The following is a 24568-nucleotide window of genomic DNA, read 5'->3' on the forward strand; positions in this document are numbered from 1 at the left end:
TGTAGGCTTGTAAATACTGTTTTTCAGGGATTGTTTAGAATACTGTAAATGGGGATATGGATGTTCTGTACAATAATAGTCTGAAAATCAGAGCATTTTTGCTGGCAAAATAGTCAATACTTTATTATAATTTCCTCCAGTTGTTTAGAATCTCATAAAAGGCTAGTCTATTGTGATGAGGTTTGACTCGCATGTTTTGGTATATCATCTTTTATTATTTTCTGGTTGCTTGAAATATCCTCTGCTAGGAGGAATGTACCAGTCAAATAGTAGTTTGTTCACATTTGTACCTGCTGAACAGGATATTACACTCCAATGTTGTGCAATCTGTGTATTATATTTTTATATGTAATATAAATACTCAAAATAATTTATATATTATGTGTGGGCATGTATACACACATGCACAAATTGTGTAGAACATTTATATAGATGGGCTTTTTACACCTATTTCAACTATGTTTCTGGTAGCTGAAAAGAAAGAGCCTATGGGATTGGCAGTTTGGGGCAGATGTGTGTCTATTCCTCAGGCATCAGTGGTTGTAAGTTAACTATAAAAATGTTATAACCATCTGTGTAACAAGACGGCAGAGATCTGCTCTTGCCTGTTACTATAAATAAGAAGGAGATTTGTTTGACTTCATAGACATTGGATTTATAAAGACTATATGTGTCAAATCATAACTATGTGCCATGCTGCTAGGATGTGTCTGCAGCCAACTACCTGGGGTGGTCTTCCCTTCAGACATTCTAGTGAAGCGCAACAACTGTTTAGAGATGTCTGTAAAGCACAATATGTGATGAAGTATGTGTGTATTCTTCCTACAGGGAAATGCCTGATTTTCATGGATAGCCTTATCTGTAAGAATAGAGTTAAAGTGGACCTTTAAATGGGTCATTTAAAGAGTAAAACAAAATGCAATAAAATCATGTCTCAAGTTGTCTTCCTGCGCCCACTCCCAAAAAAAATAACCCTAAGATATTTCCTTTTAAATGTGTTGTGTTGTGCTTTTAAGCGAGAGAATGTGAATTTTTTTTTTAATTTTATTTTTTGGTGGGGTGGGGAGAAGTTAATTTCAGATCTGTGTCACAATATTTGATTTACTACGTCCCTACTCAGAGAGATTTGAATTTCTTTGGCAAACCTCTAGTAAAACGGTCAATTAAAAATCAAAATCCTTTCCTGATAATCAAATCAATCAGTTTATATTAAAAGACTCCTTTTTTATGTATGGTTTACATACTACAGCAAATAATTATCAGGTGGGGGGAAAACAGGAAAAGTGAAGTTATTAAAAGGCCCTTTTTAATCCAATGTCCTTCATATTTTGAATATATTTTCCTCCTGATCCTTGTCATAGGTAGCTTAATATTTTTTCCTAAGTGAGGAGAAAATGTTAATGTGACCTTCTGTTTAATAGACATAACTATACCCCTACAGATTTCTAAAGATAGACAAGTGTAGAGTCAAATGTCCAGGAAAGTGAGTCTTGTTTTTTGATTAAAATGTGTTCATGTTTATAACAAAAGCAAACAAAAACAAATACATACATCTCTCTAATTTATCTGGTAATAAAGTCGTCTCGAGATATAAAAATATAAGCTTTTTTCTCTAAGCATCCATACTCGTGCCCAGATATCTGTATGGGGGGGCTTCATAACAACTGGATTGCCACAACAATTGGAGGTCAAGTTGTTCTTGTAGCCTTTCATTCGCAGAGTTTCTCTTTTTGAAAAGCTTTGTGTCACTACGTCCTGCATTGCAGTGTAGCCAAATGAGACTCTCATCTCTGTCCAGGATTTGGGGTTATCTCTATCACTTATACACTGCCATCAGAAAGCTTTCGTTGTAGGCTGGGAAACACAACACTCCAGAGAAGTAATATTAGGAAATAATGAAAGGATGAGATTCTATATAGAAAACAAATCATGTCAGAATCTGAAAATGTCTTTGGCTTCTGTTTAATGTGCTTGGCTGTTTGCACACAGTACACATGGTCTGGAATAGAAACTGGATGTTTAAAATCTCTCCCTCCCTCTCACTCTCTAGCTAAGTATTTGTCTATTTGCTATTTATTTATTTATATTAGTGCTTCCATTTTAAATATTTATCATTTGTATAACATAACACACTGAATTTTCCCCACAAAATATTATTTAAAAAAAGTTTATTCTTCAAATACATGAACAGCAGATGTATAAAACAAAAATCATTTTAGCTGATACAGACCTGAAAGCATCTACCGTAAGTAAAAGACAGAGTAATTGGGGAAAATGTTTTACAATTCTGTGTAACTCAGTTCTTGCTATTCTTGACATGGTAATGGCAAATGGTTGGAGGGAAAGTATTGCATACAATTTCCATATTGTGGGTTTTTCTGTTTGAATTTTCATTAGAGTATCTAGTGCACTTAATGATACTGATTAATTTATTAATAGACTGTAAGACACCTAAAAGCATCAAATAATAATGTTTGACAGCCTTGCAAAAGTCTACCTGCCTACTCAACCAAAATGAGTGATATCTTTTAAATATTAATTTTGTCATCCCTGTAAAAGGCCAAGGACTAGTTTTTGTGACAAGGCTGGTAAATGTCCATGACAATATTGCAAGGCAGATTTATGACAAGACATTACAGTTAATTTACACATGGGAAAAACATGTATATCCATGCAGTCAGAATGTGACCCCTCTGCCCTTCAACAGCTGTGAGCACTCAGAAGCCAATACACCCTTTAAGGAAACAGTAGTTGGCCTCTCCTGCAAGTGTCCCTCCCCTCCCCCCCACCCCCCGCCAATACTGCTGAGGTACTCTGCCTGCCTTTGCACTCCACAAGCAAATCCCTCCAAAAACACAGATCTGGATACTTTATATTCATGTTCAGCTCTTAACTGTGGCAGCCAAATGTCTTTAACTTACAGATTATCAGCCAGGTTTTTGACTATCCAGAAACATAGCAAGCCCTGAAATAAGTGCTGTATTTAAGAGAGTGTGGTGCAAGCACCCAGACTGTCCTCATCACTTTCTGCAACTAGCCAATTGTTGGTTAATATGGTTCTCAGTGCTAAACATCAATCTAATGTTGATGACTGCCTTCCCCAGACTGTTCTTACAACTGAAATAGGGAAGATGGTGCTCTTGACAGCCCGAACAAGAGTCTGTTGTTTGGCATGCCAAGTCCTAGAAATGTGTGTCCTGAAACAGATTCCTCCAGAGGGGCTGCAGTAGACAGATCTCACTAAAGGCACTCAGAGCACTGCCATTACATCCTATTCAGTTGTACTAGGAAAAGCTCCCAGAGGTCTGTTCCATCATTGCAATGAGCTGTTTGTAGTGATGAGAATAGGGCCCCTTGTCATGGTATCAAACAAGTAAGAGTTGTGAACCACCATGTGAAAGAAATCATGCCTGCTAATTTCTGCCTCCGCCATACCAACATCCTTTAACCACTGTGATCTTTTCTCTGAACCACTCGGCCTTGTCAGGGTGTTCAGTTCAGTGCTGAAAATGGTTAAATTGGTATTCATGGACCTCCATTTTGTCATATGCATGGGAGAAGCATATGCCCAAGATGTTCAGCCAAGAAATGAATGGTCTGGATCAACACGTTATAGTAACTGTATCCTAGCAAGGCCCATATAAATAAAATTGTATAAGTAATAGAAATAACAAAAACAACTCACTCACTTCAGGCAAAGGCTAAAGGTCTCAAATGTACAGAGAAAATAGAGCAATCCAGGGGCACAGTCTTTTCAAAATAGATTGCCCTGGAAGGCAAACCCTCCTACCTCAAAGGCAGAGCATTCAACAATTTTGAGCAAGTTGGGGTGAGTATATATTTTCTTCCCTACATTTTAAAAAAAGAAAAAGAAAACCCACCTTCATGATACTTTAGACCCTCTAAAAATTTGAGCCTTTAAGGCCTTGCCTTAATTATAGTCACCTAATTTTCTTCATTCCATATTGTGATTGCATCTGTGTGTTTTAAAGTTCAGTTTTCTGTGTTGTATTCCTTTTGATATTTCAGGATATAAAATAAGATGTTTACAAATACCAACCAGAGGCTAATACTATGCAGCAGTTCAGTAGCAAATATGTACTTTGGGTATTTAACCATAATTGGGATCTTTTTGATTGGCCTTACGTGAACTCACAATAGTAATAACATCTAACTACCAATCCATTTGGCAAACTTCTTTAAGCAGTAGCAAATTTGCTTTTGCTGTTTGTATATACCTCTCTGAGATTTTAGGCTACAGCTGTTTGCAGTTTTCATGTAGTGGAGAACTTAAAATGAGGACAGATGAGTACCGCTAAAGCAGCCTTGCAAACTGTCGTGAAAATTTACCAGACCAAAATCTATGCATCTGCCCATTACCAAAATGATCATTATGGGGGGAGGGACCTGAAACTAATGATGATTTACTTTCCCAGCAACAAAGAAGCGAGTAGAATTTTGCAAAGCTGTTGGAAGAGGTTTTTTTCTTTCTAATAATCATGATCGTTTGATTCTGCTGGGCTCAATCCTGCTCCTATTGACTGCGATGGTAGCAGTTCTTGTTATTGATACAAATGTCCCCTTTTTTGAATTCAGCTGTTTAGTTGGCTTCAACTATATCTTGTGCCAGTGAGTTCCATGGGCAAGCTAATAGTGTGGTTTTTATTTTGTTTTTTAAATCTTTTTATCATTTTTTAAGTTTGTGGCCTTTCAATTTAATTGAACATCCCGTTGTTTTTGTATTATGAGACTGGGCAAACAGATGTGCCCAGACAGTCTTCTCTGTATCATTCATATTATACCTTTTATCACGCCCCCTCTTGTTCATCTCTTTTCTAAAGTAAACCATCCCATTCTTTTCAATCTCTCTCCATATGAAAGTCTTTCCATGGCTCTAATTATTTTTGTCAGCTACCTCTGAGTGTTCTCTAAAAAGAGTAATATACATTTTAAAGCCTGAACACTAATTAGTGACCTACAATGCATATGAGTTAATATTGCTCTGATAAGACAATATCCTGACCCAAGGAGATGATAGTGTAAGGATGTGATCTTTCAGGCCTTGTAGGAGAAGTCACACTGAAGCAAAGACTCCAGGAGGTACGCACTAAGTGCACACAAATCATGAGATATGTTAAGGATCTACAATTCCTGTATACCTAAGGGAATGTTGTAGATGCTTATTAGCTTGCGTGATTTGGTCTTAAATTAAGATAGGGATGGGAAATGTGGAAACAATGGAGGAGGTTAATGCATTCATCTAGATTTGTTCACTTAATTTCTGTTGTTGGAAAACAAAATAAGTGCATGTGTTTGGGGAAGGAACTGAGATTTGCAAAATTTTAAACTCAGATCAATTTTAAATTCTGATCTTTGTTACCTCACTATAAATATACTCAAAGCCAGGCTACCGTGTATAGTTCCTAGGTCTTGATCCTGAGCAAGGTTTAGTACTCTGAACTCAATGGAAGTCAGGGGGTACTGACCACCTCCAAGATCAGGCCCGTAGTTTCAACAAATAGTGACAGCCGTTGTGTAGCCTAAACCTTAGTACAGCATTTTAGTGTGTCTGCATAGTAGCCATTTAATTAATAGTATTGTCATTTTTAAAGATTGTTTTTCAAACAACCACAACTCATCCACAGAGAGTCCCAATTCTTGATGTTTTATGGTCACTTCACTGCTGATATAAGCTGATATAACTCTGTTGATGGTAACAATGCTGCACTCACCCATATCAGCATGAATTTAGCCTTTAAATATCAGCCTTTTAAAGTAATCCATATACAAAAATTATTTTTTTTTCTTTTTTTTTTTCTAAATATGGTTATTCTGATTGATGCCAAGCATGGACAGCTCTACAGGATAAATATTTGGAAACACATGAGCTAAAAAAACAAAAAGAGGAGTCTAATTAAAATGGTCTTTTAACCTTAACTGTTGCTGCCATGAGAGCTATTTTTTATTTGCTGTACCATATTGCAAATGTATTAGTCAATTTACACAAATACCCATTCATTTAAATATGCATCACAACTGAGTTTTATAAATAAAATGCACAAGTGAGCTATATGTATCACTGGGAAATGGCTTTAAAAGGCTGGACACAAATGGAATTTTCTCATTGGCATCCCTATGTCAATAAATTCCATAGAAAATGTGCTTTACATTTTGCCCTCTTTAAATTTCCATTTGTAATAGCAGTGATACACTCCAGGCAGTGCATTTCTGGGGGATTTTTGCATTTCTCAGGTGGCTGAAGTCACTCACCCTTCAGCCTCATGCCTCACAACACACCTGAGGCGAGCAATAATCCCCAGCAAGGCACTGCTTGTCTTGTCTTATTGCTTAATTATTATACCTATTTAATGCTACTTAGAACATTGTCAGCTGTTGAGAAAAGGTAATTATCACTAGTCAAATGAAAAACACTTTTTTGGCTGCCTTACGGATACACATTTTACTGGTACCTTGATACATAATGAAGCCTGATAGCAAAACTTTTGCTTGTCTCTTCTTCAAGCCACAGCTGTTTCCCTGCTAAATTCATCCCATCTGTCTTCCCTTCCGTAAGGCTGTAGGCAGTATAGCATAAGTACAGAAGCAGTTCAGTGCTATTTTGGATAAACATAACTGAAATTTGAATCTTTGCCATTTGCAATGCACACATTTTGTTTTACTGCTGTAAAGAGAGCTGTCAAAATAAAAACTACATGGATAATTTACTGAAATACAGTCAAATGTAAGGATGATCAAAGGGAAAAAATAAAAATATACCTAGGGTCAATCTTACTCTCTAGATATATGCTGAATCATTGATCTCTTGACACTGATGGGTCCAGAGCTGCTGGCAATAAGCACTGAAGAACTCTGAATTAGTGCACAGAATAGGGAAGTTAAAATCCCAATGTCAAAAGGTTAGCAAATAACATGTAACCATTTGTGATGGCATCATATGTGATATCTGGCTGGCTATAGGACTTCATTTGTTTTCTCTATATGCAGTGTATAATGGATTGACTTAATAAACTTCACTGTAGCTCAGTACTTAGGATCAACATTTCAGAATGTGTCTCATTGCCACTGGAAATAGGAGGTGTGTCAGTTCAGGTCAGCTGCACTTGTATTCCCCTTCCATGGTCTAGCAAGGGCACCAACTCTAGGTTCACAGCTCCTTAGCTGTCATCTCTCTTGGATGGAGACACACGTTTCTCTCCCTTCTGACCAGGGTACTTCCAGGCTGAATAGTTCCTCCTTACATCATTATTCCCCAAAGGCCAGGCTGGCAAAGCAGACCTGCTTTGCTTCTCTCCCCAGAGATAGACAATGTAATTGTCAACAGTTATAACGTATTACGCAGTTCTTTCAAAGCAAGCACTTTTATTTTAAGGTCAAAGCATTACAGAGAAAACATATTAAAAACAATAAAAACCTACATTCATGCTAATAAGTTTATCAGAGATCACCCTCTGACTCTTAACAAGGGTGCTGGCTAGTGAATAGTCCTTCAGACCCCACCAAGGCATTTTCCTGTGATCACAAGTTCACCACGGCTTCTGCTCAGAACCAGCCCCCAAGTCTTATGGGGTCTGAGTGGGCCAAAGGCCTTCCAAGCCTTCCCTAACGATTGGGACCCCTTTGCAGCAGAGGTCCTGTCTATTTGCTGTATCAGAAAGAAGGCCCTGAGTCAGGATTTTTGGTTTAATAGCCTTTCTTTTTCTGTTGCTCCCTTGAGAATCCAGTTTGAACCAGGATATGTAAGACTCTCTCCAGATGGGGTAGCTCTCTGGAGGTGTTTTACCTGAGTGAATTTGCCTAATCACCCCACCGTGTTCTTAGTTCCTGGAGTGCTGTCCCCCTCCCCCCCCCCCCCCCCCCCCCCGCCTTGGCATTACAGACAATCCCTCAATAGTATATACACATTTGCATTTTTAGTACAATTAACTCCTAAAATACTTAAACTTAATTCAGTACGGTTTGTCCGGGATATTGTCACATCTGTCACAGGAGGCACCACAACTGCTGATGCCAGTGAAGGTAACCATCTCCATCTACTCATTCCTCTTATGTTTGCAGTATACTAGCTGACACATGTTCTCTGTGTATATAAATCTCCCCACTGTATTTTCCACTGAATGCATCCAATGAAGTGAGCTGTAGCTCACGAAAGCTTATGCTCAAATAAATTTGTTAGTCTCTAAGGTGCCACAAGTACTCCTTTTCTTTTTGCGGATTCAGACTAACATGGCTGCTACTCTGAAACAAGAATATTAGTTCATGCTTTATATAGTAAGTAACATTTTGCACTCTGTTGTTTATCCTAAACTGGAAGGGGATGGTTTTGTGAGCTAAGGCTTGGGTTTGCCTATATTTCCTACCAGAGCTTCACATCCCAACAGGGTCTATTCAGCATTTCATCCTTCTGAGCTAGATAAATGAGGTGCTATGCACTTCACAGCGTGTAGGAGTCTTTCAGACACAACCATTAAAAACAATGTCTTGTCTATTCTACATAGATATTAAAGATCCCAGAATACTTTTTTAAGAGTAGGGGTTTAGCATCTTTCCTGACTCTATGGTTTCCCCTTCTTGCACAGTTGTGTGGTGTGTTACCTATCTCTGACATGGCTGTAGTTCACCATGTGTATATAGTCCATGAAGCATTTTTGGAGCTTTTATGAGGAAAGCTGAAGAAAACCTGGAGAACTTTTGTGTAGATAAGCCTTAAATTAACTCGATGTGTTATAAGGACAAGTTCACATTTTCTGAACAGAGTGTTGCTCCTAAAACAAAAAGGTAATGCTTCCAAACTCCACAATATGTTTAAAAAAAAAATAAATGACAAAAATAAATTTGATTTAACCCATAAAATTCTTTCCTTTCAAATAAAACCAAAATCAATCTTTTTAGCTTAGTGAATTAGTATGAAATGGTGCTGACATGAAATTAATCTAAATGCAAAACCTGGGTGACAGAAAGCGCTGTTCGTAAAGATGCTGGGGGTGACTGACCACTAATAAAATTTAGTTACTAATCAGTGAAGTAGGGCACAGAAGAAAAACAAAACCAAGATAATGTCATGAGCTGCCTCCACATATGAAAGTATATTTTTCCCATCTGTATTAAATGAAACATAAGTTATTAGAAATATTACTGGAAAAGGCACCATTGTAAGAAGACCTTACATGAAAAACATTAAGTGAGATATCTTGTAACTAATATAGCAGTATTTTATAGCAACCACCTAAAATACTGGATTTTCACTATTGTAAAGTGTAATATTTTGCACCATTATAGAGTACTGTAGTATCTTTTTCATTTAATGAGAATTGGAATAAGATTTATGCAGTAGCTGTGCATGTAAAATAACATATATAATTTTGATAAGGATTATTTTGTTTTCAGGACCCAGAATTTTGCCATTTAGTCTTCCTGCAAGTAATCAGCTCTCTCACACATTCTTGTATAGTTAGGACTAGAACAATGATCCTTCAGCTTGAAGAAAGGTTTAAGTTAAAGGCTATCGGAGTAAGTTTGGCAGAATCAGAGGCCCCCTTGCCTCTCCGCAGACCAGTTGCTAGTGAGCAGTATATTGCACACTTCAGCTTGCAAAAGCTTCTGAAGGCCTCAGCTTTGAAGGCCTGGTTGGTGTTGACTGGAAAGCCTACAATGGGAGCTTTTGTCCAACTTGGGTTGTTTATTCTTTATTCAGCCAGCCAACTGGAGAAGGATGCTGCAGTTTGAAAGTGGATGCAGGTTAAGAAACTGGGAAGAGGTTGTGGAACAGTACCCAGAGCTCAAAGCTACATGCACAAGTTTAGTTGATATTTTTATCACCCTCAACTCAGGGGTTTGTGGATTGGAATCACCTGGACAACTATGAGGCCATCCAAATGCTGCAATGTAGAAGCCAATTGCAAACACCTTGATGAAGCATTTTTAAAAAATGACAAGGTCAGACTTGTAAGGCCTACAAGACTTTTAAAAATAGTTTTATACTGGCTTGATTAGCTGGTTATATATACAACAATGTAAAATATTTACATTAAAAGAAGAATGTTCAACGTTTGAAAAGTGTTTGCGTGTACCGACTTTGCTCAATATTTCAACGTGCTATGAACACTTTTTCCTCTCCAAAAGGAGAAATGTATGCAGTCTTCTCTAGTAGAAATTCTAATAGACTCCATTAGAATTATTCAACTGGTATCTCTTGCTTCCTACTGGAGGACTGGTACCCTTAGGAACAACTAGACAAATAAACCTACTGATCTGTTTCAAAACCTAGTTGCAAGATGCAACTATCTGAAAAAATTCCACTAGGGAACTTGAATTCACACACTCATAGAGTTTAGATATACTGAAGTCTCATACACAAGTGAGAATTGGAAGAAAACAAAATGTCGCGCCAAAATGCCTTTAGGGTAACTAAGTTCTTTTCCTAAGTACCACCATTATGAAAATTGTCAGTCTTAATGTTTTGTGGTATTCCTTCACACCTCATTTGTGCAGTTCAGAGTGCCTGGGCAAGAATATGTATATCTGCAGATACTGTTTGATCATAGAACATGTTTACATGGATTTTAGGAGATTCCTTCACAGACATTTTCATATATTTTTTCCAGTTTTGGCTCAGTGCAATGATGGTCCTTAGTGAATAAGGAGACTCTCATGTTATGCTGTAAAGATTTAAAAAATCCTAACAATTCTAACTACTCCATTTTTCTCAGGTGGCAGCTTTTACTTGGCACATACGATATTATTGTTCAGGAATTCCCCCCATTCTTTTTACAGTGGGATTTTCCCCTTGTTCATACAAAATCCTCTGAGCATGTTTTCTCTCCAGAGAGGAAAAGGTGGGGTGCAGAAGAAGTGAGCAGAGGGACAAAAGGAAGAAAGCAAAGAGGAACAGCTAGTAGGAGGAGAAAGAGTGGCAAGGAGAGGTATATTATAAAGATAAATACATAAAGTGAAAGAATAAAAACTAAGTTTTAATGGTACTAATTTTTTCTGTCCTTTTCTTCTTTAAACTTGGATTCTCCTAATTACCATGTCTCAGGTAATTTAGACAATGCATCTTTACAAGTGAAGGGATACTTTGTGAACAGTTATACCAATAACAACATTTTAAAGCTTTCTCTAAAAGTTTACTGTAAAAGCATTTCTGTAAACTATGTGATGAACAAAATGTTTGCCTGTTCAAAGTTCTTAAAGTCACTTATTTGGATGCTCAGTCCCATGTGTGGTGAGCCCAAACGAGCCATTTAAAAACTTTACAGCTTTTGTCACATTTCATTCTACTTTATCTGTCCATATTCTTACCAAAATGGCAGCATTTTTAGATAAGTAGTTAATAGGCTGTTAAGTGCCGAGGGATCATGATGAGTGCCTAGAACACTGTGCTCCAGTAATTAGCTCTAACAAGGATCTAATACAGCGAAAAAGCAGGAAGAGTATATACTTGCCATATGTGTCTTCTCGTTATAAGTGAAAAATATTGCTCATCTGATGTCAAATTCCAAATGAAAATTTTATTAAAATATAGTCTCTTTCCTCTTGCTAAAAATTGTTCTGGGTTTTGGCAAAATTCATTTGTCTCCACATTTTCAAATGCTAACTTCCGTGTTTTTCCCCTTTATGATCTTTCATGGAGAATTTTTTTAATACTATAGCAACTTTTCGTATCAAACTGGGCAGGTGGTGTTGCAATCAGTTGTTTACATAATCAATGGGTTAATATTAAATATCTCAATGATGCTTTACAGACATGTAATAGGATATTTGTCCCAAGAAGTTCACAATCTGAGGATCAAAACCTGCTCCACATGCATGAGGGCTCACTCCTGAGTTTTTATGTAAGGCAGAGCAACATTTTTCCATCTCTGTATAACAACATAAGCTGTACTCCCAAGCAGAGGCCCAGCACAAGCCCAGTTCACCACTTACGTCCCATTTAAGTGCTCTTTGAGGGATAAAGTAATGCATAGGTATTGTATTGGCCATGTGTGCAGGGGTGAATTTTACACTTAGTGAATAAATGTTGCGTGTGTGTTAGCTTGGTGAGTTGTAAGATGTAAACTAACACTGCTATTGTCGCTCGGAAGATGAGAACAATTTATTTCTAAAAATCAACCTTCTGAAAGGCGCAGTCTGACTAGTTGATAGTTCCATTGGTGCAGGTAATTCCATTCGGTATTACAGTTGGTATGTTACATATCCACTCATCTAAGGGCAGTAGCCTGTCATCGCTAGTATTTGAGTATGTGGGATGCATGCATACCCAGTCTTGTATTGTTTTCGTATAATGCATATGCCCAGTGTTGAAAAATGTCAAAAGCTGCCTTTTGCAAACTGTGAATTACACTCCTCCCACTAGGACATTTTGTGGGTGAAATGTTACATTTGTAAACTAGAGAGACAAGGTGGGTGAGGTAATATCTCTTATTGGACCAACTTCTGCTGGTGAGAGAGACAAGCTTTCGAGCTTACACACAGCTGAAGGAGGGAGACAAGCTCTTTCACCAAAAGAAGTTGGTCCTATAAAAGATATTACCTCACCCACATTATCTCTCTAATATCCTGGGATCAACACAACTCCAACAAAACTGCATACACTTGTAAACTGTAATTTTTGGTTTGCTCATTTGCAATATATTCTCTCTCCTGCAGCCCAAGCTCAGAGTCTTCTCAAGTTGGGAAGCAGTTTGCTCTTTGTAAAAACACATTTTGTCCCCAACCTTTGAAGAGGAGTTCCCCTGAGTTGTGTAAGTTCCCTTGCTTGTACATTTAATAGTTTATATGAGAGACAGGTCTGAATAAAAAAAGCCCTGGATCCAAATACACCCAAGTTTTGTAAAATTCTGGGTAGTTCAGGCCTTATGCTAGTTTATATTTGTCTTTTTCAGTTGCAGAAAATCAACTTGCCCTGATTCCTACCTTATGCTGTGAAAGAGCATGGGATTAAACACAGGGTTTATTGTTGTCCAATGTGATTTCACAGAATTACCCCCATTTATCATTTTAATCGTGAATGAAGAAGGAATTTTCATTTAATTTGCATTGGGGACCTTTGTGCTGGGTGGAGACCTTCCCCTAAATCCTCTATGGCTCAGCAGGGGGCTGAGAGCCTTGGAGCTCCTTCGCTTCCCTTATGCCTTAGTTGCATTGCTCAGAGATGGGGAAGTTTTTGCCTTTGGTGTCTTCTGTGAGTGGGCACTTCCTGCAAAGTCAAGATGGGGGTTAGGCAGCACCTTGAGTATCCACATGTCATTGTCCCCTGTTGCAGCATCTATTTTGTCCTCGCATTTGGTGCTGTTGAAGCTTGTTACTCCACAACTCAGAGGTCCTGCTACATTTGGATCCCTTTACCAGTATGAATCCCATAGAACATGGGGTCTTGCCACTCTGAGAGTGAGCATACGAACGCTGTATGCACCTGGCTATTTTCAGAAGCCTCCAGGCTTTTGATGTATTAGGATCACTGGAGCCTTGGCACTTCTCTCCAGTTTTTGTATTTAACTGATCCCAAGGCTCTGTGGGGTGGGCTCTGCAATCAGTGCTGTTCAGAGCTCCCAGTCCTGTGTGCAGAAAGAAAAGGGTTCAGTGTAGTGTTATTCCTGTAGTTAGATTTTAAGTGGAGAATTTTATATCTAGGAATTGTATTGGTTTTAAAAAGAAAATAATAATTTCCCACACTGACTATCCCATTGTATGAGACCCATTTTGCTATTTCCCTATTTAAGACAACTGTGATATCTATCAAGTGTTCTTACAACTACACTACCCACCTGCTGAAGTGAAGAAACAGATTGACAGAGCCAGAAGAGTACCTAGAAGTTACCTACTACAGGACAGGCCCAACAAAGAAAATAACAGAACACCACTAGCCATCACCTTCAGCCCCCAACTAAAACCTCTCCAGCGCATCATCAGGGATCTACAACCTATCCTGAAGGATGACCCATCACTCTCACAGATCTTGGTAAACAGGCCAGTCCTTGCTTACAAACACCCTCCAACCTGAAGCAAATACTCACCGGCAACCACACACCACACAACAAAAACACTAACCCAGGAACCTATCCTTGCAACAAAGCCCGTTGCCAACTGTGCCCACATATCTATTCAGGGGACACCATCATAGGGCCTAATCACATCAGCCACACTATCAGAGGCTCGTTCACCTGCGCATCTACCAATGTGATATATGCCATCATGTGCCAGCAATGCCCCTCTGCCATGTACATTGGCCAAACTGGACGGTCTCTACGTAAAAGAATAAATGGACACAAATCAGATGTCAAGAATTATAACATTCAAAAACCAGTGGGAGAACATGTCAATCTCTCTGGTCACTTGATTACAGACCTAAAAGTCGCAATTCTTCAACAAAAAAACTTCAAAAACAGACTCCAACGAGAGACTGCTGAATTGGAATTAATTTGCAAACTGAACACCATTACATTAGGCTTGAATAAAGACTGTGAGTGGATGGGTCATTACACAAAGTAAAACTATTTCCCCATGTTTCCCCCACACACACTGTTCCTTACACATTCTTGTCAACTGCTGGGAATGGCCCACCTTGATTATCACTACAAAAGGTTTTTTTCTCCTCTCTTGCTGGTAATATCTCTCCTTACCTGATCACTCTCATTACAGTGTGTATGGTAACACCCATTGTTTCGTGTTCTCTGTGTATATAAAATCTCCCCACTGTGTTTTCCACTGCATGTATCCAGTGGAGTGAGCTGTAGCTCACAAAAGCTTATGCTCAAGTAAATTTGTTAGTCTCTAACGTGCCACAAGTCCTCCTTTTCTTTTTGTGGTATCTTTGATATTGTTGTGTGATATCTGGCGTACATGTTGACTCTTTAGCCTTTGATTCAGCAAACCGTGTCCAAGATAGTTGTGCTCTAGTACCAATGGGAGGGATGGCTACTCACAGATGCAAGTCAGTGTAAAGCATTAGACATATTCCCCTGTGCAGAGTGACAGTGAGTCTCCTGCCTATAGCGTGCTCAGTCCTTTCTTCACAGAGCTGCGGTTTAATAGAAGGAGGCAAAGCATGGATGCAGAATGCACAGGTCCAGTCCTCAGCATGGTAAAATTCACAGTGAATAATATGTACATATTCACACTTCCCTCTTGAGTCTAAATTGTCCTAGATGGCAAGGGTAATTTAACAACCAAGGTTGAATTCCCTTCCAAGTCCTGTCCTACTCAATGCTTTTTCACTTATGAGCAAGATTCTGTGCTATCCAGGATCAAGCCTTCAATGACTACTGTAGAATTGTACCAGGGATCTAAATGTTCATATCAAGCTGTATGATAAATAAGAAACAATTCAGATAAAGGAATATCATGCTCAAGGATGCCTGAAATCAGATTTACTGTGGTAGTTGAACTGGTGATACTACAGTGAGATCCTGGAGTTTTAATATAGTGTGTTGCAGAAGAAAAGAGCCTCTTCCCTGATGAGGTACCACAAAATGTAAGGGTGTTTTAAACAGAATGAACAGGAAAATCACCTATGAAGTATGCAGCTTTTTTTTTTCTTTTCCCAAAAATGAGTCAGAGGGCCTTAAGAAGGGAGACAGTAATTCTGACATGAGTGAATTAAAGAACAGACTCTAGAATCTGGGTAGAAAACTGTCCCAGATTCTAACATTCCTTTGAGATGACATTAGAAACTAAGGTAGACTTAGCATGAGAAACAGTGCTTTTATTGAAGAGATTGCTTTTGTTAGGCACATATGTGAACCATAAATCCAGACTTTCTGTGCATCCGGTCACGTATATTCATGTCAGCATCTAAACAGAGATCTCCAAATGTTCAAACATCCCTTTCAGATCAGAGTTTAATTTTGGAAGACTACTTTGGCCAATTAATTTTAATTACAGTGATGTTCTGTTGAGTAGAGATGTCAGAGAACAGCATTTCAGCATATGAAATTCTGCTTACAAAGATGTAAAATCGTTTGTATCTATCTATCTATATGCAGCATACAGTTATACTTTACAAACATACATAAATGTGTATGTCACTATTGTGTAAGTAATAATACAGCAAGGAATATGCTGCTCTGATGTGTTATGCATGTTTTGGGTGCATTTCTAACCATAAAATTGAAGCCTGAGTGCCTCTAGTCATCTGAGAAATGTATATAAAAATAAGGATTTGACACTCAATATACTTCTATGTACTATATTATTTTTGCTCTTAGAACTTCAAATGTTGTTATAGATTTTCATCCGGGACTAGTATTGTTTTACATTTGATAGATCAGACTGCACCTTAGTCATGGTGAAATTGTGCAAGTGCAAAAAAGTTGCCCCATGCAGTATTAATGATGAACAATTAACCACTCAAAAGTCAGGAAATGCAGACTTTTAAGTTGAATGCGCAATCTTAACCTTGCCCATTTAGGTATTTAATTGTATGATCACAGGATGTTCTCGAACACACATGTTTGTTTAAGGATTTCTTAATGCATATATGGAAAGGGGCAGTGGAAAGCTTGTGAAAATTGAGGTTGAACACACATTTTCCAGCATGGGTGCTTAATTGTACAATCTTAAAATAGCATTAATATAGCTTTTTGTATTTAGTATATCTTTATAAAAGTGAGTGAAGATAGTTCCAGGGCCACAGCAGTTTTAAAAATTCAAAATTTTAAAACTACAAAACTGATTTTCTTTAAATATATTTAGATTTTTTTGAGCATTTTATTCATATTTTCTGTGACCTCATTAATAAAGAAAATGTATTAATTAAATTGTGAGCTTTTGAGAATACAAAAAGCAGTAAGAAACGAACTTGTTAGGCTAAATCTTCAGAAAAAGCCCAGCTGCTATAGATTATTTAATTAAAGATTTATTAAACAGGTAGGAAATTCAGCAAATGGCTCTCAAAGTTTTAAAGTCATATGTCTAACATTAAGAGAAGTCAAAAACAGCAAAGATTAAAATTAAAAGTTAAGATTATTGAGACTCTGAAACTGAAGAATATTCAGTAATTCATCAGAGTTCTTCAAATAATCTATCAAATGCCCCTTTCTATTACTTTGTTCTACAAGCTGTGTTTTGACAGTCATATTAAATATTCTTATCAATTGCAGCCTGAAACTCAAAATGATATTGAATCTGTAATTCCAAGAGGGGAAAACCGTGTGTGTGTGTGTGTTTATACATACGTGTGTGTGTATATGTATATAAATTTAAAATCATGATTTTGTTTCTTTAGTGATGTTGGATACATTCATGCTTCCTTCCCCTCCCCCCACTCCGCCAACACACGCACACAGATCAAAGTATTTTCCACTTCTATATTGCCTGCCTATCTTTCTCCATATAAGGGCAGAAAAGTAATAATTTGTAGATACTTTATTAATAAGGCAGTTTTTAAGCAGCATCCTAAAAATAATTAGGGATCTGACAAAGAGAGTTTAACTTAAGCTGTAGCATAAATTTAAACAAAGATGGTCATTTATCAGTTTCAGAATTGTCAGGATAAGCCAAGAAAACAAATATTACAACCTTAAAACTGTTCTCCATAATCTTGATTATTTGATGGAACAACACATTGGCTTTTACGTTGCCACCACACTGTTCTAAACTTTTGTTCTGTAACTGTTAGACATTTTATCTTCCAGATTACTATACGTTTGTCCAGCCCTATTCTTAAGGGGCCCAGTCTGCAACCTTTTGAAGTCAGCTGCAGTCTTGGCCCTAAAGGAAAAGCCCTTCTGTTTGAGGTGATGTAGCTGTGCTGCCCCAGGGGGAGCACTGGAAAGGAATTGTACCTCTTGAAAGCACAATTCCCTCCCTCTTTTCCCTTGTTTGGCAAGGATGGCATCAAGGCAGGGGAACAACGTATAATTTGTTGCTGGCCTATGAACAGCTGCAAATGATCTCCATACCATCTCAGATGCACTTGCTGGCTCCTGGTGGGGCTGAGCCAAGACACCACCCACTCTCTTCTTCTCTCTACCCACCTGCTCAGGGATGAGGGAATATAGTAGGTACACAGAGTCCACTTACTCCAGCCTGCCAAAATTTAGGATCCTGGTAGCCTGTGCTTACTCTGCCTTATGTTCCTGCATGGCTATGCAGTCCTGGATATAATTTAGTCCTAAATTCTGAATGAAATAAATCTCATGTAGATCCCACAGAACCAAATTGAGACTTGAAGACTTCAATTGACCAAAAAATAGTTTCTGATGTTACTGTACAAGGTGTTTATATGGGGCTCTGACAGGAATATGCTTGTTCAGCTGTTCTTAGAGCATTAAATGGAGCTTAAACTGAGGGACACTATGCAGCAATAGGAAGGATCAGGGAATCCATTAGCTTCTTCATCCCTAGGAACCCACAGTCACTGTAGGCATTAAATACTTATTCAAACTACTTCAGTTTTCGTACATTTCATAAGAGACATCTTAAAATTTGAATATAAAATGATTAAAGAGAATAAAGTATGAGACAGAGCCCTCTTTAAGTATAACCAAACACCTGATTATCACCCATTTCTCTGAAATAACCCAATGAACCAAAATATTGTTTAATAGGTATTTAAAAAGTCTGTAAACATCTGCTGTAAGCGATCTATTCAGGGTATGTTGTGCCATTGGGAAGAACAAAGGTAAAAGCTCTCTCCACCACCAGCCATATATAAACAAAAAATGAATTAGGTAGTTGGGTGTGTTCTTCAGCAAAAGCAGCTGAAATGTAGCTTGATTAAGGGGCAGTAGATGCGTGAGACAAGCCAAATTTGGGGGGGAAATGATTTTAAGTTACCAGCATTAAAAACCAGCAAGTTTTGAGAGATATGCACTTGACTAGCTGAACACATGTACATACCTTTAAGTACAAACTTGTAGACAACAAAATTTTCTACTGCACTTGTTCTCCATGTAATTTCTGTATAACCACAACTGGTAAATCAAACCCTATCAAATTCAACCCAAAGTTGCTGAATCTCACTGACCTTGTACAAACCAAGATTTAGGTTTTGAACTTCAGCTGTAGCTCTGTCTTCTTTTTTAAAAATTGCTAACATTTCAAAGAGGGAATGTGGGGTTTTGAGAGGATTTTTTTCAACCTCTTAACTCAAAAATAGACAAAGAAATTTTGATAAAACATAAGACACAAATATTCACCATGATGTAGAGATCATGCCTAAAAGTGAGTGTTTCAAACGGGGTGAGTTATAATGAAAATTACAGCAGGCACTGTTGGTCTACCACTTTTTATCAGAACTAGTCCCTTAGGAGGGGAGGACACTAACTAAACATCGCCATGTTGTTTGTGAGGAGCCTCCCTTTTGATAAGTTCAAACACAATGATTTGTGTGTGATTATATTTAAATAATACATGGTTAGTGTACATATACGCATACTCCTATACTATATTTAATGTGATGCTTGGTTTTTGAGAGAATGGATTTGTCCCTACTCATGAAAGCAGTGAATTCTTCGGGGAGGGGAGAAGGAGTTCTTTAAAGATAATGTACTGTTACTCTTACAGACAAAACGTGCACTTGTGTCTGGTGTTTTCCATTATTATTCTCTGCTTTTTTCTGTACCGACACACACATTCACCATATCTTCCCCAAATGCTATTCTTATATATCTGCATGGTACATACCACTTATATTTCTGTGTGTTATTTTACCAATGAATAAAAAGTTGAATATGGAAATATATAGTGATTCTGGAATAAAAGTGCTGGGTATCTAAGCATTCACACTCTCATGGCACAGTCCTCCCTTTCTGTAGCTGTATGTTTCCTCTCTCCCTGTTCTTTATCAACTGAGCATCATTATTTATCAGTAGGTATACATTGTGTGCACTGTACGGGCATTTATTTATAGTTTTAAAAATTCCAGATTAAATTGGTTTTGTTACTGTTCATTGTCTAACAGTTACAAATGGTCAGAATTATAACCCGTCATAACCAGCACTTATTTTTGCAGCCTCTCTTACTGGCGGCTGGATTCCAAAGAGGCAGCCTGGATGCCTACATGCCAGTACAACCAGGATTTCAACAGTGTCAATAATCTTTGTTCATCGTACCAAAAAAGCAGAGTGTCAGTGTACTCATGCAGATTCATTAGCATAGAGGCTCACTGTGCTTGCTAACAAAGCATGCTTTGGTATATTCTAGTTTCCCAGTATGTTTGTCTGATTTACCTCTGACAAAGGCAGTCAGAGAGAAAACTGTCCTCTCTTCAGTGAATCAATAACCCATGAAATAGATCTTCGAAATTAGTATCTGAAGTGGCAATAATTTAAGTCATTCAAAAGCAACAATCATTTTTGTCAGTGTGCCTTTCATTCCTTTTGTTTTTCTGCTCTATTTGAAATCACTGATTGGCAAATGAATTACTGCAACGATTTTTTTTTAAAAGTATCTAGGGCTAAATAATTCCTCTTCTCTGTAAATGCACTTTAGCTGGGTATAGTGTTAAATAATTATTTGCTCTCTCTTTTTTATGTGGGGAGGAGGGGAGTTGGAGGAGAGAAGTAACGTACAAGCAGATGTGCTGCTAGATCTACAGGCTTCTGCCAACCATATGGCATCTTAAAGAAAGATGGTTGGAGCGTCTGGATTAGCAAAGAGTCGGGATGGAAAGCCATGTGTCGTGTTGGTACAGGCAGTTGTTTTAGCTCTCTGTAAAAGGCTTCAGGAGATTGTGTAATGGAACAAATGGTACTGCAAGCCTAGTAACAGCCTTACCGCTGCTGGAGAGGCAATTGGCCCCCAGGCGGGTACTGCTTCATCCTTGCTTGTTGTGGTGTGGGGGGGTTCCCCCCTCCCCCCCATTATGTATTCTCCTTTTCATGTACTGGAAACTTGGAGACTTTGAACTTTTTAACTAATAAGTGGGCAGCTGGGGTTTTTATTTTATTTTATTTTTAATAATGAAATCATACAGCTCACCTCTGCTTGAAATGAGGAGTTTGTGCCCTTCTGCAGATTTGCTGCATCCTTCTTGAATGCTTTGAGAACTGAACCATTGTCTTTGTGGCTGCTCTCCAGATGTTGGGAGGGAACTGCTTTCTCCAAGTTTGCTTTTATTAAAAAACAAGATTAGGGGCTAATGTGCTTTATGGCTGTAACGTACCAATTTGGCATTCACGTTCTGTTTGACAGGTTGCTCTTTTTGCAGTCAAGGAGCCTGCTTCCATTAAGGGTAATGGCAGAACTCCTGCTGTCTTTAAAGGTGCAGGATCAAGCTCATGGTGACATTTGCACTTATGCATACCTTAAAGGAATCTTCCGTAGAGTACATCCCAGCTCATGTTCTGTGTGGTTAAAAGAGCTGTTGTATGTAGAGCTGTAATGATTAAAACAACTACAGAGAACTTGTATATCACGTATAGTTTTCATCATATCATATTCTGTGGACTTCTAAACATTTCTATATATGGAAGAGACCATGTCTCTAAGAATTGCATTTACAGTTCAAGTATCTCTCTGATGCTGTTATTTTCAAAGAAAGCTACAAATCTGAGTTGGGAGGAGAAGGGGTGCACCTAAAACAGTAACAATCAGGATTATTTCATTTGGAGAGAATCTCTATACTATAGTCACACATCATAATTTCTTATATAAGAATAGAACATGATGAGCACATAAATATCCACCAGTAAATAAAGTCCTCATTGAGCAGATAGCATTCTTGTTTTATAAACTAGAAACAGAACATTAACTACAGATTTCTCAGTAGTCTATGGTTCCCCACTGGGAAGGTTTCATTCGAATTTATTATCTGAAGTTGAGGCACGTGATTTAGAAACTGTTGGTCACATGTATCCTAAAAATTATCGTTTAAATGATAAAGTTTCATCAGTGTTTTATAAATGAATTCAAAAGGTGTGGGTTTTGGGGGTTTGGTTTTTTTTTTTTTTGGTTTTTTTGGTTTTTTTGGGGGGAGTGGGGTTGCGTAGGGCTCAAAAAAGCTGCTGATTTGAGAGCTCAGGAAACAGAAGCCTTCTGTTTATCTTCAAACAGTTACAGCATAGGGACTAGCAGTGTGTGTTTCTCCCTAGCCTTTCCACATACACCACAACCTGCCTTTGTGCTTCAATACTGAGCTGCAGCAGCAGCCACCTTAGGGGTGAGAGATGAGTTCATTTTCCAGGCTCATTCAGTATTTGCCTTAACTGAGACTTCCAATAGTAGTGCCATGTGTGATATGAAAACTATCGATACATTTCATGTGGATATTACAGTCACTGCTGACTGGGATTGGAATTAAACTAGTGACCTTCAGGTGAAAGGAACTCTGACCCCAGTGCCAATTATCTGACCCTTCAAATTCCCTAAAAGCATTTTTGTTCTCCAGTATTAATCATATGAGCCACTGAGAACTGCCCATTCAGAAAAACTCACATTTGGCAATAAAGTAGTCTGAATTCTGGTGCTGTAAAAAGAAAATTGTATGAATCTGCTCAGACTTCCCAATGATGAATTATGAAAAAGGTACATTGATGATGATGCAAGAGCGTGACAAGATACTGAACCTGGAAGGCTAAGTGTCTGATTAGCATCTGTCTCTGCCTGTTTCTCTATTTTTTTGCATATGTATATGGTTTTTAACTTTTCTTAGAAGAACAAAGATCCGCTCAAGTGACATTGGCTGCCTTTTTAAATAATTAGGCCAAACCCTGCTAACTTTACTCTCCCCATTGTTAATATTAAGGTCAGTGAGATTACTTGTTTGGGTGAAGGGGAACAAGATTTGGCCTCTTAAATAACGCCAAGGTTCTTTTGTTACCCATTGCAGTGATTGTTTCTTGTGTGCGTGTCCCTTTAGTGCGATTCCAGCTTTGTTAAGAAAAATAAAATAATGAAGTTAATTTGTGGGAGTGAAGTAAAAAGAGAATTTTCTTGACAAAACTAAATTAGCTCTTTTGTTATAATTTTGAAATAAAAGGTACTGTTCTCTTTATAGTTTGCTTGAATCTATGTCAACAATGTGATTAGTGAAAACTTCTTCTATAGCTCTTAGAAATAAAAGCCCAATGGTCTTACCTAACTTTTCAGCAAAGATGGGGTGTAGAAGAGGGGTGTGTGTATTAGTGGTGCAAGGCTCTCAGCACTTCATGTGCCCCCTGGAGAGGCTATGTGTGGGCAAAGCAGCCATGCAGGGATGCCTGTACACTGTATATGCTACAAGCACGGTCTCTGTGGCAGCCCCTAATGTGTGAGGCCATAACAAGGGTGAGCGAGGGAAGGAGCCATAGGGTTCACTTTTATAGAGGTCCAGTGTTTTAACACCTTATACTACTAGCATAGAGCAGCTATAGCTGCTATCCCAACCCATAGGTAGGAATATACTCACTAGGGGGAAGAGCAAAGGTTGGCTTCACATCTGCTGCCACTCATTGGCTGTGGTTGGGTGGGTAGATTTCACCTCTAAATTCCACCAGGTGCGCTGGGTTTTCCCCTATTACAAAAGTATCAGTTAAGGTTGTGTTGAGATTTGCACTTAAAGCAGGACTAAAATTCCTGTTTCACACTTTAATGATTGAATTCTGCCTTTAGGTTAGATACAGTAAATTCAGTGGATAATTGAGTTAAGCTATTTATATATATACTGACTTTTGCAGAGAATTGTTTTAGAAACGCTTCCACTCTGAGATATTGCCCTGTTTTCCTTCACTGCTAAGCATCCACAGTCCCCACAAACTTCTCACACACGTGCTGATAACATCTCAGACATAGACCACTTAAAACTGAACAGAGAATTATCCCCTCCTTCCACAATAGTCCGTTTGAGCTACACAAAGGTTTGCTGAGTAGACTGCACAGATACCATTAGATTCTTCCATTTGCTAACCTGTGGTTCATGCAGCTCCTCTCTCTCTCTGCCTTCCACTACTCCCACTCCAGGCCCTCTCCAGTTCAAACCCTTCTTTATTCTCATGTCCCCTCCACACACCTCTAGTCTCCTATGCCCCTGACATCCCCAAACATTCTCTTTTCATGGTCATTTTTCCTGGGGACTCCACAGGGCTTCTTTCAGTTAGTGGGTGAACCAAAGAAATAAGCGTTCATCAAAGCACAGCTTCTCTCTCCTCAACTTTTCTCCCTCCACCCCATTCAGTCCACACTTCTCCCTCATACCTGTCCTGCACATCCCAGATTCCCTTGCTGCACATCCTTGCTCACCAACCAGACCTGCACTCTGATTTCCCACATTGTCTCCCTCCCCCCTCCCCCCCCCGAAAATCTCTCCATCCCTAGTCCCTCGTCCCCAGCCCTGCTCAACATGTTCACACCCATCCCCATCCCTGCTTTCTAGGGAAGGGAGCTTGGGATATGAAAATGTACTGGAGTACTTGGGGGGCGGGAGCAGGGCAAAATCCAACTGAGGGGAACATGGAGGCAATCTGCGCTGGATATGGATGGGAAAAGAGATCTGTGTTGGGATATGAGGGGCAGCTCTGTTGACGAAGGTGTTTGAGTGGGAGAGGAAGGGAGTTGTTAGGTGAGTGTCAGGTCTCTGTGAGTGGTAGATAGGGGGTAATGCATGTCAAAACTTAACTCTGTGTGGAAAAAT

General features: G+C 38.5%; 1 protein-coding gene across 13 annotated transcripts in view; it reads left to right on the forward strand.

Moving 5' to 3' along the window:
- SDCCAG8 (SHH signaling and ciliogenesis regulator SDCCAG8) overlaps positions 1-24568 on the forward strand; it is a 160426-nt gene that overhangs the window by 110588 nt on the left and 25270 nt on the right. Inside the window, exon 17 of one of the 13 annotated variants that reach the window (XR_006289727.1) lies at positions 12667-12761. The exons of 11 other annotated variants lie outside the window; for them this stretch is intronic. The gene's annotated coding sequence lies outside the window, so the exon portion shown is untranslated. Of the gene's footprint in view, positions 1-12666; positions 12762-24568 lie in introns of those variants that run through there. One more of the 13 variants, XM_043543351.1, reaches the window with a different exon arrangement.

The sequence above is a fragment of the Chelonia mydas genome, chromosome 3 (assembly GCF_015237465.2).
Source record: "Chelonia mydas isolate rCheMyd1 chromosome 3, rCheMyd1.pri.v2, whole genome shotgun sequence".
Classification (NCBI taxonomy): Eukaryota; Metazoa; Chordata; order Testudines; family Cheloniidae; genus Chelonia; species Chelonia mydas.